This window comes from Podarcis raffonei, chromosome 7, assembly GCF_027172205.1.
Source record: "Podarcis raffonei isolate rPodRaf1 chromosome 7, rPodRaf1.pri, whole genome shotgun sequence".
Lineage (NCBI taxonomy): Eukaryota > Metazoa > Chordata > Lepidosauria > Squamata > Lacertidae > Podarcis > Podarcis raffonei.
The window spans coordinates 5,712,949-5,725,336 of NC_070608.1; the positions used below are offsets into that span (position 1 = coordinate 5,712,949).

The 12,388-nt window shown below is 43.0% G+C and overlaps 1 non-coding gene across 1 annotated transcript; it reads right to left on the reverse strand.

The window, feature by feature from the left end:
* Positions 1–1,057: 1,057 nt before the first annotated feature.
* Positions 1,058–1,126, reverse strand: TRNAR-CCU (transfer RNA arginine (anticodon CCU)). The gene has a single exon. It is a non-coding gene; the product is annotated as a tRNA-Arg (tRNA).
* Positions 1,127–12,388: the final 11,262 nt, after the last annotated feature.

Consider the following 12,388-nt stretch of genomic DNA (forward strand, 5'->3'; position numbering starts at 1 on the left):
TCTATGTTCGTTTTGTTAATTGTAAGTGTTTACTCAAATCCTGCTAGTGAGTCCACTTCTTTACAATGTTTCTGTAGGTACAACATAAATGGTTCCCAGTCTGTTTTAAAATCTATTGTCCTTGTCTCTGGCTTGCCCAGTTAGCTTCACCATTCCAGCATATTCTGTCAGTTTTTCTTACCATTCTTCTTTGGTTGGTATCTTATCGTCCTTCCATTTGCGGGCTAGTAGAATCCTAGCCGCTGTCTTTGTCCATGGAGTTTTCTTGGCAAGGATACTGGAGTGGCTTGCCGGTTCCTCCTCCAGGTGGATCACGTTTGGTCAAAACTCTCCACTATGACCTGTTCATCTTGTGTGCCCTGCTCGGCGTAGTTCATAGCTTCTCTGAGTTCTTCAAGCCCCTTCGCCACGGCAAGGCAGTGATCCATGAAGGTTTTCCCAGTAGTGATGTATGGAAGTGAGAGCTGGACCATAAAGAAGGCTGATCGCCGAAGAATTGATGCTTTTGAATTATGGTGCTGGAGAAGACTCTTGAGAGTCCCATGGACTGCAAGAAGATCAAACGCATCCATTCTTAAGGAAATCAGCCCTGAGTGCTCACTGGAAGGACAGATCGTGAAGCTGAGGCTCCAGTACTTTGGCCACCTCATGAGAAGAGAAGACTCCCTGGAGAAGACACTGATGCTGGGAAAGATGGAGGGCACAAGGAGAAGGGGGCGACAGAGGACGAGATGGTTGGACAGTGTTCTCGAAGCTACAAACATGAGTCTGTCCAAACTGCGGGAGGCAGTGAAAGACAGAGGTGCCTGGCGTGCTCTGGTCCATGGGGTCACGAAGAGTCGGACACGACTAAACGACTAAACAACAACAACAGAATCCTAGCCGCTATTGTCGCATACGTAAATAACTTATTATGCTCTTTTGACAAGTCTTGACCTGTAATGCCTAACAAGAAAGCTTCTGGCTTTTTAACAAATGTTACAGAATTACAGAATTGTAGCATTGGAAGCGACCACTAGGATCATCTAGTCCAACCCCCTGCAATGCAGGAATCTTTTGCCCCACATGGGGCTCGAACCCACAACCCTGAGATTAGGAGTCTCATGCCCTACCGACTGAGCTATCCCAGTAGGATCCAGTAGGATCAGCTGTGAGTCTGATTGACTTCTGTACCTGGAGTTTGGAGGGGAGGGAGGCACCATTTTTGCTCTTCTCCTCGGGCAGCAAAATGTACTGAGGCATCCCTGAAGACTTCTATGGAGCTGGATGGCTGGTGTGCTCTGCTAAAGGGTTTTGGAAACAGGGCATATTCCCTTCTGCCTAAACCGTCTTCACTCATTAATGATCAGCGGGCCTAGAGAGAAGAGTGTTTTCAGCTTTTGAAGGAGGATGTCCATGTAAAAGCATGCGGCCGCACAAACCCCCCACAACCCCTCCCTGAAAAGGGCAGCCCCCTCCCGATGGTGCATACAAAGCCTCCATGAGGGTCCATAGTCTGTGTGCCTAGGCTTGTTGGTCTTGGTCTTAAACATTAACAAAGTGATCTGTACCTAGGCTTGATAAATTGCTTTTGCTTGCCTGCATGAGGAATAATGGATCTCCATATTAGAGATCTGGGTGCGGGATTGTCAGCCCAGGCCCATAAATGTTTGTTTGAATTGCAACTGCAAAGTCAGCAATCTTTTCCTTGGGAAAGGGAGGAGAGATTTAAAACTCTTATTATCGTTCTGGCATAAATGGCCCCTGAGGTTCCAGAGAGAAACGCCCAAGTAGGGATTGTGCAAAAGTTTGTACATTTGAAGTTACAGGGCAAATGCAATTGTCTTAAAGAATTAACATCTGCCTGTATAATAAATAGCTCAGAGCATGCTAAAATGCTGGAATGTAGGGGTTGCATCCAATGAAATCATTGTGGCAGTAGAACGACTTTCTCTTATGCAGTGGAACTTCTCCTTTCCCCATGTGCCCTCTCCCAATTTGCTCTGGGCTTCCCCCTCCAAACCAGGGGTGGTGCAGGGGCAGAAAAGGGAGAGGACAAAGGGGAATTTCCACTGCATGAGCAGAAGTTGTTTTGCTTGCACAATGCAACTCGGAAGCAGAGTTGGAAGGGACCCCAAGGGCCATGTAATTCAACACGCGTCCATGCAGGAATCACAGCTAAAGAACCCCTGACAGATGGCCATCCAAACTCTAAGCCTCCAATGAAGGAGAGTCCACCATCTTCCAAGGGAGTCCATTCCAGCAGAAGGGAAGTTTCAGTTTTAAATAAAGGAGGAAGGCTTCTTACCCTTTCTTCTCAGGCCACTTCTTCCTGATCAAAATGACCATAGAGAGCCAGTGTGGTGTAGTAGTTAAGAGCGGTAGTCTTGTAATCTGGAGAACCGGGTTCGCATCTCCGCTCCTCCACATGCAGCTGCTGGGTGATCTTGGGCTAGTCACACTTCTTTGAAGTCTCTCAGCCCCACTCACTTCACAGAGTGCTTGTTGTGGGGGAGGAAGGGAAAGGAGAATGTTAGCTGCTTTGAGACTCCTTAAAGGGAGTGAAAGGCGGGATATCAAATCCAAACTCTTCTTCTTCTTCTTCTTCTTCATCCCCAATCTGCTCTCTCAGCCCTGAGTGCTCACTGGAAGGACAGATCCTGAAGCTGAGGCTCCAGTCCTTTGGCCACCTCATGAGAAGAGAAGACTCCCTGGAAAAGACCGTGATGTTGGGAAATATGGAGGGCACAAGGAGAAGGGGATGACAGAGGACGAGATGGTGGGACAGTGTTCTCGAAGCTATCAGCATAGGTTTGACAAAAGTGTCAGACCAAAGAGTTGGACAGTCGGACACGACTAAACAACTAAACATATTTTATTTAGGATTTTCATGTTTTACAGAAGTGTAATGCCTCGTATTTTTCCCCCCATGTAACATTTTTACAAATCCGTTTCATTTGTTGAGGCATTAGGGGGAGAAGAAAAAAAAAGGAAAAAGAAAGGGGGTGGAGGGAGGGAAGATGGATGGGGGTGGGGTCAGGTGGTGGTGTTTCTATAATGCTTAGTGTATGTAGAGTTTGGTGTCAGCGTTGTTTGTGTTGTTCACTTGTGTTCCTTTGGTGGTGAGAGAGTTTGGGGTTGGCCTAGGGTGTGATTGTTTGTTTGTGATTGGCTGTGGTGATCTTTGTTTTCGTGTGTGAGTGGGGTGGGTGGGTGTTTTGGATCAGGTTAGCCATATTGATTTGTATGCTGTTGGTGGATTATTGTCATTGTCTTGTTGGGCTGTGTATGTGATAAAGGGGAGCCATACCGGGGTGAAGGCGTCTTCTTCTGTTTGTCCCCGTGTCAGTTTCAGTTTATTAGTTATGACTAAACAACTAAACAACAACAATAACAACAACAACAATCTGCTCTCTAGCCCATAGAAGACGACTTACAAGAGTCTGATCTACCACTCCCATCAGACCATCCACAAAGGCTAAGGTTAATGGAAGCGGCAGTCCCAAAACATCAAGAGAGTCTCAGGTCCCATATCTCTGCTCTGCTAGCTATGGCTGCACATACAGTCTGAGTCCATAATCTAATGTGCATTCCAGATGCAAACGCCTAACCTTGCGACTGAAGAGAGAGTAATAGTTGGTTTCGGTAACTGTGTGGCTCTTACACATTTCACTTATGAACTTGTAATGTTTTTAAATTATGGGGTTTAACTGCTGTGAGTTGCTAGCCTGGGGACGTTCTGGAGCTGGAGGTGGTTTGCTGTCCTCCAAAACTGAAACCTGTCCATCTTACTCCCTACAAGATCCTGGGTAGAGCTGATTGTCCACTAATTCTACTGTCACATTCTTCATAAGTCTTCTGAGCCAAGCGTTCCTCCTGACCGAAGGAGTGGAGAATAACTCTGCCTATAGGAGTTTGCTACAAAATTTAAACACCTTTCATAATATGGGCACCAAGAATGCAATGATGAACACAATGGGGAAGCTGCCTTTGTCTCCTCTGTATATTTCTGTGTAATGGTCTAGTCTCCCTCCCAAAATGCTGACTCTCAGTAGCTTTTTAGGGCTGTTTCCATTACCTTCTACCCCATCTCACACATTCGGCTTCTGCTGGTGGGTGATCCATTCATGGTCTGGCTGCTTTTCTTCATACATAGACAGACCATAGACACTGACTTGCAGCACCTCATTTGACATTACATACCCCTTAACTTCCAATTCACCTCATATGTGCTTTTTGTACCTTACTAGTCTACAAGCATTTCATTTTTATTATTCTTTTCAGTTAATTATCAGGAGGGAAATTACTTTATAATTTCCTTAAACTTCAAGATTCAATCCAAATCTGTTAGGAGATTTGTGCTATTACAGTACTTTTTAAGATATTCTTTGAACATTGCCCAATCTTTACTAAATTTTCTGGTTGGAATTTCCTCTTATTCTCCCTGTCATCCTTGCAAGTTCTGAATATTCTATCATCTTTGTTGCCAATCGGTTTTTGTGGGGATTACATCACCTTTCCAGTCTTTTGCTATTAAAACCCTCACCGCTGTGGTACATAAAAAGGGTTCTGTTGGTTTTTTGTATATCAGTGGACATAATGCCTAATGAAAGGGCTTCAGGGTTGTTGTTTTTAAATGAGAATTTAAAGATCTTTTTGAGTTCATTTTACATTATATCCCAAAATTTTCTTATCTTCGCACTGTCCCACCACATCACACCACAGATGGACTATGCTGGGACCATCTTCTTCGTTGTTGAAGGGAGGATGAGAGGTCAGGTGCAAGCTGTTGAGCGGAGAACTTTTCCACCAGGTGCATGCAGGCATCTTCCCAAAATACTTAATTGTCTGATTTTAATCTTTTAAATAGGTTGTTGTTGTTTTTTTACTGTGTGGTTTCATGCACTTTTGTTGCAATTCCCTTTTATATGTGTGTTTCATACTGCATCAACTCACTTCTGGATGGAGAACCATCCTGACTCACTTCTTTGTTAATCAATGGAGATGTTAGATGGCATTTCACTCAGATCAGCTGCAAGGTAATATCTGCTTTTAGAGCTTGCCCGGTCATCACCATAAAACGAAGAGAGAAAAGAGATGTTATATAACCAGGAACCAAGGGAAGAAATTGTTTTTCTTTATTGTTGTCTTGTGGTGGTGCTTAGGAGGGTGGGAAATGACAAATGGGGAAATCAAACATGCAAATATAATTTTTTTTCTACAATGCCCTCTGTAGGTTTTCAAGATACATTTTAACATTTATAATCCGTATATAAGATAAAGAAACTGTCTGCATTGTACTTGCTTTTAGGCAGTTGTTGTTGTTGCAGTTCATTGAAAGATGTAGAGGACTCATGGAAAAAAAGAGTTGCTACCTGAGTGCATCTCAAAGGGAAACAGATGTATTGCATCATTAACCTGTGGCGTCATAAGCACAGATTCTGCACCTCTTCCTTACACAGAAGAACTTTGCGTGGACAGGCGGAGTCCCCCAAACCCTGGGCAGCGCCCATGTGGAATAACAACTCCAGACAATGTGCTATGGGATTAAAATTGGCCACAACTTTATTATGTTTCAGATGTGGGTAGACCTTGGCTCAGGCAATAGGCGTTTATCCCTCCCAGTCCCCCACTGGGGATCTGGAGAACATCAGGGTTATCCAGTGGGGGGGGGGTGGACTGACTCTGGAGAACATATGTTCAAGCAGAGAGAGCCTGCCCCCATTACGCTGCCGTCACAGGGGAGAGCAATGACAACCTCTAGGTGTACGGCCAAAGCCTCCCCTCAAAACAACCCCTTTAGTGGGGAACCCTGGTATCACCGCCACAAAGAGAAGGGGGCGTGGGTCCCCGCTACACGGCCACCCCCATTTAGGGAAGATAGACTAAAGGATTCTGCCCAAGACCTGATACCACCAAAGTTGTGATGTTTTGCTACGGGAAAGGCAAACCTGCCAATGCAGGAGAATTCCTTCCCGGCCCTTCAACAGCGACCTTGACGTAGCAGTGCCCGCGCACCTGTGGAGAAAAGGTGAACCTGCAAAAGAAGTCTTAACTGAGCGTGGGAGAAGCTCTGGAGCCAACTGACAATTCCCAGGTAAGGTTCTCCCCCTATTGTGTGGGCAGGGTGGTCCCTCCCCCTACCTGGCCTGATCACCTTGGCAACGCCTCGCCAGGTGGGATTGGGCAACTGGCTGAGGTAGGCGGAGACCTCCAGTTATCCCACCTGGGGAAGGCGAAGCCAAGCCTGTGCTAATGGTGCTGTATAGGGTCCAGGGGGCTGTGCGCGGACCACGCAAAGGGCGCCCCCCATTTAATGTGGGGAGCGGTCATTCTATGCCATGCTTGTGCAATGTTTGGAATGGCTCTGAGGCTCAACCCAAATGAACCTTGCTTCTTTTGGCTTTTTTTCCTGGTTTGAAAAGACCCACTTTATTTTTAGCCATTTACAAAACAAAAACCTATTGACATCTCACTTTTAAGATAAATTATCAGAAAAGGTTAGAACTAGCCAAAAGAAGACAGTGGGGATTGAAGGCAATCATTTAGCACCCTTTCTGATGATATCAGCGATCTGTAAGGTAAAGGTAAAGGGACCCCTGACCATTAGGTCCAGTCATGGCCGACTCTGGGGTTGCGGCGTTCATCTCGCTTTATTGGCCGAGGAAGCCGGCGTGCAGCTTCCGGGTCATGTGGCCAGCATGACTAAGCCGCTTCTGGCGAACCAGAGCAGCGCACGGAAACGCCATTTACCTTCCCGCCGGAGCGGTACCTATTTATCTATTTGCACTTTGACATGCTTTCGAACTGCTAGGTTGGCAGGAGCTGGGACTGAGCAACGGGAGCTCACCCCATTGCGGGGATTTGAACCGCCGACCTTCTGATCGGCAAGTCCTAGGCTCTGTGGTTTAACCCACAGCGCCATCCTCATCCCTTTCAGCGATCTGTAAATCAGTGTTAATCAAGCTAGTTTTCTTCCTGAAGCAAAACACTCCTTCTGCAACAAAACCTTAATGCAGACTCCAAAAGCCATGGTTCAGTGCGAATGCAGTGCTGTAAAATACAGCACAGTATCGTGGGTCTTTAACTTGGAGAGATTGCCTCAAAATAGGAACATAGGAAGCTGCCTTATACTGAATCAGACGAGATGCTGCATCCCTTCTCTTCTTAGGCAGTGCTGGTCTAAGATCTCCCACATTCCTCCAAAATAAGAAGCATTGCACTGGCAACTATGCAAATGCACACAAATATGATTTTTGTGGTCTGTACTCATACGAGCAACAATAATTTGGAGATGATGCTGAGCATGCAAATTTCTTCAGAGCTGTTTTGCATTTTGCAAGGTCTCCTGTTTCCCCCCGCCCCCTTCTCTCTGGAAACAATTGCATGCTATATTACACATAGCGCATGTATGCTAATCTTAGTTTCAATAAGGGAAATGTCTCCCGTCTGCAGGATTACGGCATTAAACATTTAGTGGGCTGCCTTTGCTCTCCTCTGCGGTTTCAACAATTTAATCTTTCATACTTGATTCATGTAACAACAACAAAGCCTCAACTGGGTCAAAGAATTTGACTGAGACCTAATGCATAGCGAAGCACACCACATAGATTTTCTCGTTCCCTTCCGCAGATGCCCCGGAATTCTGTGACAAAGAGTCATTAGGGTTTAGTGATTGGAAAACACGGAGTAAATATAGGGTGCCTTAGAAAGCATCAAGGTAATAATTCCATATTGCAGTGCTCATAGATGAAGGGTGTAAACCTGTCTTCGTTCGGGGGGGGGGGAGGAAAACCACCAGGAGCAATTAACTTGAATGTATAGCATCACCCATCCTGAAAGCTTGGGGTGGGAGACAATAGATTAAAGCAAATATAAAATGTCCTATTATGTTTCAATTAAAATCCAATTAAAAAACCTGAAAACATATCCATTTTTTCACTTCAATCCTCCCTGCAGCCAGACAGGACAATAACCTGCATTTTTGTTAATTTATTACTTAATTAACTTACATTTATACTCCACCTGAGGCTTAAGAGTAGCTTACAACTTTTGCATTGTGCCTCTCCCTTTATGGTGTACCTTGCAATCTCTTGATCCATTCTCCCCTCGACCCATTTATTTAGTTAAATCATTTCCCCCCAAAGCCCATTTTTAGGGCCGCAACCTCAGAAATTCACAAACAAATAGGAGAACGGGAAGATGTAGCAATATAATGGTCGCATTAGGAAGCGTACAGAATGCTTTAAGAAGCTTCTTCGTAGCAAAATTTAATACGTTGCACGGCACAATAGTTCTGGGGGCACCACAAAAAATGACCTATTTTTCATGCATGCTAGCTTAACAAATCTTTGGGAACAATCCTGCGCACAAGAAGCTGGTTACAGGTAGCTAGCCGTGTTAGTCTGCCGTAGTCGAAACAAAATAAAAAAATTCCTTCCAGTGGCACCTTAGAGACCAACTAAATTTGTTATTGGTATGAGCTTTCGTGTGCATGCACACTGAAGAACTGGAAACTGTAGTTTGTTCTGGAAACTGTAGTTTGTGAAGGGGAGTGGGAATTATAGTTCTGTGAGGGTGAAACTACAGTCCACAAGATGACTTTAAATGTAGGATGTGTAACTGTGCAAGGTAAGGTTGACAGGCCGCCACCATTGCACAGGATCTTAGTTATTTGTTATACTCATGAGACCTTTCTTAGAACAAATTGCCTAGGCATTGTGGAAAGATATAGGACTACAGCTGCCAAAAATACAATGTATATTCCCTTCTCTTCCGCTTCCCCCATCCACCGTGATTGCAGAGTACACAATTTCTCCTTTTCCGTTCTCCCCCCCCCCCCGCGCCAATTTCTTTCCATTTCAAATAATGAATGGCACAGGTAGTCATTTCTCCCCTTCAAAAGAAAGAAGAGTTTTAAATGTTTGCAGATGGGAAGGAGGTCGCAACCTGAACATTTTGCGAAATGTGCTTTGGAAAGCTTACAAAAGGGAGCCGGTAGCTAAATTTAGTTCTTTGGTGCTTTTCCTTTTTTTTCCTTTTGGAAATGGTCAGAAGGCTCTCTCAAACATCTTCTGTTGTTGCAGTCTGCTTTCTCCCCCCTTTTGGAAAATGTCATGTGTGGAAACAGATTAAACTTTTCTGCAGCTGCAATCTTTTGCAGGCTTAAGAGACTAATGGAGCAATCCTAACTATGGAAGACTGGCAGAATTAAATGCAAGCTTACCTTAAACCAGTGTCAAATTATCCCTCTTCCAAACTGCGTTCAGCATTGGGGCTGCTGCTGAGCCTGGCGGGGGAAAGCAAGCCTTTAAAAAATAGAGTTTGACTTACATGCCCCAGTTTTGGATAGTGTAGAGATTGGAAACAGCTCCGAAAAGGGCTACTAGAATGATGAAACAGGTGGACAGACACTCTATGAGAAAAGGTTGCAGCTGGGTGGCACGCTTATTTATGGTGTGATAAGAAAAAGGTTCACAAAGGATTTGGAAACCACATCTTCAGAAACTCGTTAATAGAAGTATGGGACAGGTACAAAAGTCTTTTAGAACCAAGGGTTCCACATTGGTTATCTCCGTTGGAGGTTATGAGTGTAAAGAAAGTGAATATGAGAGGCAATTGGGCTACATATGGAGAATTGGTAATGAAGGAAGGAGGAAAATGGAAACTAAAACCATATGAACAAGTTAAGGATTATGTATATGATTGGTTACACTACTTCCAGGTAAATGAAATGTTTAAGAAAGATGCAAAGGAAAAGGGGTATATAGAAAAAGACTCTAGGTTTCAAATGGATATAATTAATAGTGATAATAAGATTTTGTCAAAAATGTACAAGATATTGTTGGAATGGTGTACGAAGGACGAAGAAGTTAAATCAGTAATGATACACTGGGCTAGAGATTTTGGATATAATATCCAATTTGATGATTGGGAGAAACTATGGAAGGAAAATTTAAAATTCACTGCATGCATGGGATTGAAGGAAAATGTGATGAAAATGTTCTATAGATGGTATATTACACCTGTTAAGTTAGCCAAAATGTACAAAATGGACAATAAGTGTTGGAAATGCAAAGAAAGGGAAGGAACATTTTATCACATGTGGTGGGAATGTAAGAAAGTTAAGAACTTCTGGGAAGGGATATATAATGAATTAAAAAAAATGTTAAAATATACTTTTGTTAAGAAACCAGAAGCTTTTCTTTTAGGAATCACGGGAAAAGAGATAAGAAGGAAAGACTGTAAGCTATTCCAGTATGCAGTTGTGGCAGCAAGAATCTTACTAGCCCAGAAATGGAAACAGGAAGAAACACCGACAATTCAAGAGTGGAGAATGAAACTAATAGACTATGCGGAGCTAGATAAACTGACTGGAAAAATAAGATATTTTAAAAATCAAAAGTTCATCGAACATTGGGGGAAGTTTGTAGATTATCTGAAAAATCTATGTGATCCACAAACAACGCTAGTGGGGTTTCAAGAAGCACTGTAAAGGTTAAGATGTATTGTTTGGGAAAATATATATTGGTAAAGGTGAAAGTTAAAAGGCAATGCAAAAAAGGAAATGCGTTATAGTTAGGAGTATATATGGATGATTACCAGAAAAACCGAAGGAAGTCTCAAAAGTGTAATCTGTGAAAATTTGGCTAAAAATGTATGATTTGTGTTGTAAACTAATAAAAAGTATATTGAAAAAAAAAAAGAGAAAAGGTTGCAGCATTTTGGACTGGTTTAAAGGAAAGGTGATACCATAGAGACATGTTTTCTTACCCGTCTCATAACATTAGAACTTGCAGACATTCAGTGAAGCTGAATGTTGGAAGATTTATGATGGATAAACGAAAGGACTTCCTCATGCAGCACATAGATATGGAAATGATGAAGAGATGTCCAACAACCTAGATGCTTTTAAAAGAGAGTTAGATAAATCAATGGATGAGAGAGGGCTGTTGATGGCCATAAGCCTGTTAGGATATAGTTCCATTCCACCTTAAAAGGAACAGGCATGACTGAGCCTGGCTCTAGTTGGGGAGGGTGGGGTATAAATAAAATTTATTATTATTATTATTGCTAGGTCACAGGACCAAGGTGAAATGGGTTTCAAACAGGTTTGAATCTGCTTCTACCCTGTCCCTCCCCCTTACCACATCCCCAGTGTGCCCCCTTTTCAGGATTTAACCTAGCTTCAACTCAGCTGAAATAGAAGATTTACCCCACTGTAACTGCAGCTGAGCTGGGGTGTGGGACTTCAGCTGGCATAGCCCTGACTAATTCAGCTGGGAATCCATCGATCCAAGCTGGCTCATCCTGGTGAATCTTGGGTTTAGATTATAATTGTAAAGCCTCAACCGTAACCCGTCTTATCCAGGAGTAAGCCCGAGGTGAAACCAGAATCTACACAGGAAAAGTTAGTACCAGTCTGTAAAAAGCTGGATGAGCATGAGGCGGCGCTGTCTTTACTGGAACTTCAGAGAAAGGAGAGAAATTTGAGATTGAGATTGGTCCCAGAAAGTGAACAGGATAATTTGGTAGACTTTCTTACAAAAGAATTTTTGGAATTCTGGCAAGCAAATTTGAAAGAGGGGGAATTTAAGATAGTCACTGCTTTCAGACTGCGTAGAAGACAAAATAGAAAGAACCCAAGGGACTGCTTGATAACTTTAAGATCTAAGGAGGAGAGAGACAAAATATTAAACTTACAGTTTCAAAGAACCCTCGAGATTGAAGATTCTTTTGTGCAGATATATAAAGATATCCCCAAATACATCTTGGAAGTGAGAGCTTACTTCAAGGACTTGACCACTCTGTTGAAAAAGAACAATATATTATTTAGATGGGAGTTTCCACAAGGCTTGTCTTTCAACTATAAAGGGAAAAAAATCAAAATAAAAACAGTGCAAGATAAAGAACAATTTCTGGAAAGAAACGAGGAGGACCTCCTGAAGGAAGTGGTGGAACAGACTACAAAGGTAAAGGATGCAACAGACATTTTGAACTTGACATTTGGACTCAAAACTCCGACAGAGGAAGAACAACTGCTTGGGGCAGTTGGAGGAACAACTAAGTAAATAACAAGATGGCTCTGCAATTTTTAAGTTGGAATTGTAATGGACTGAACCTTCCAAGAAAAAGGCGTGAGGTTTTTCACATTTTAAAAAGGGAACAATTGGACTTGATTTGTTTACAAGAAACTCACGTGACTAGAGTACATAGAAAATGACTTGTCAATAAAAGATTGGGACAGGAATTTATTTCATCAAACAAAGTGAAGAAAAGAGGAGTGGTGATTTATGCAAAGGAAAAGTTGGCCCCTAAGTTAATTTTTAAAGATGAACAAGGAAGGTACTTGGCAATTGAAATACAAGTCCAAGGAGAAAAATTATTGATAATTGGGATTTATGCTCCG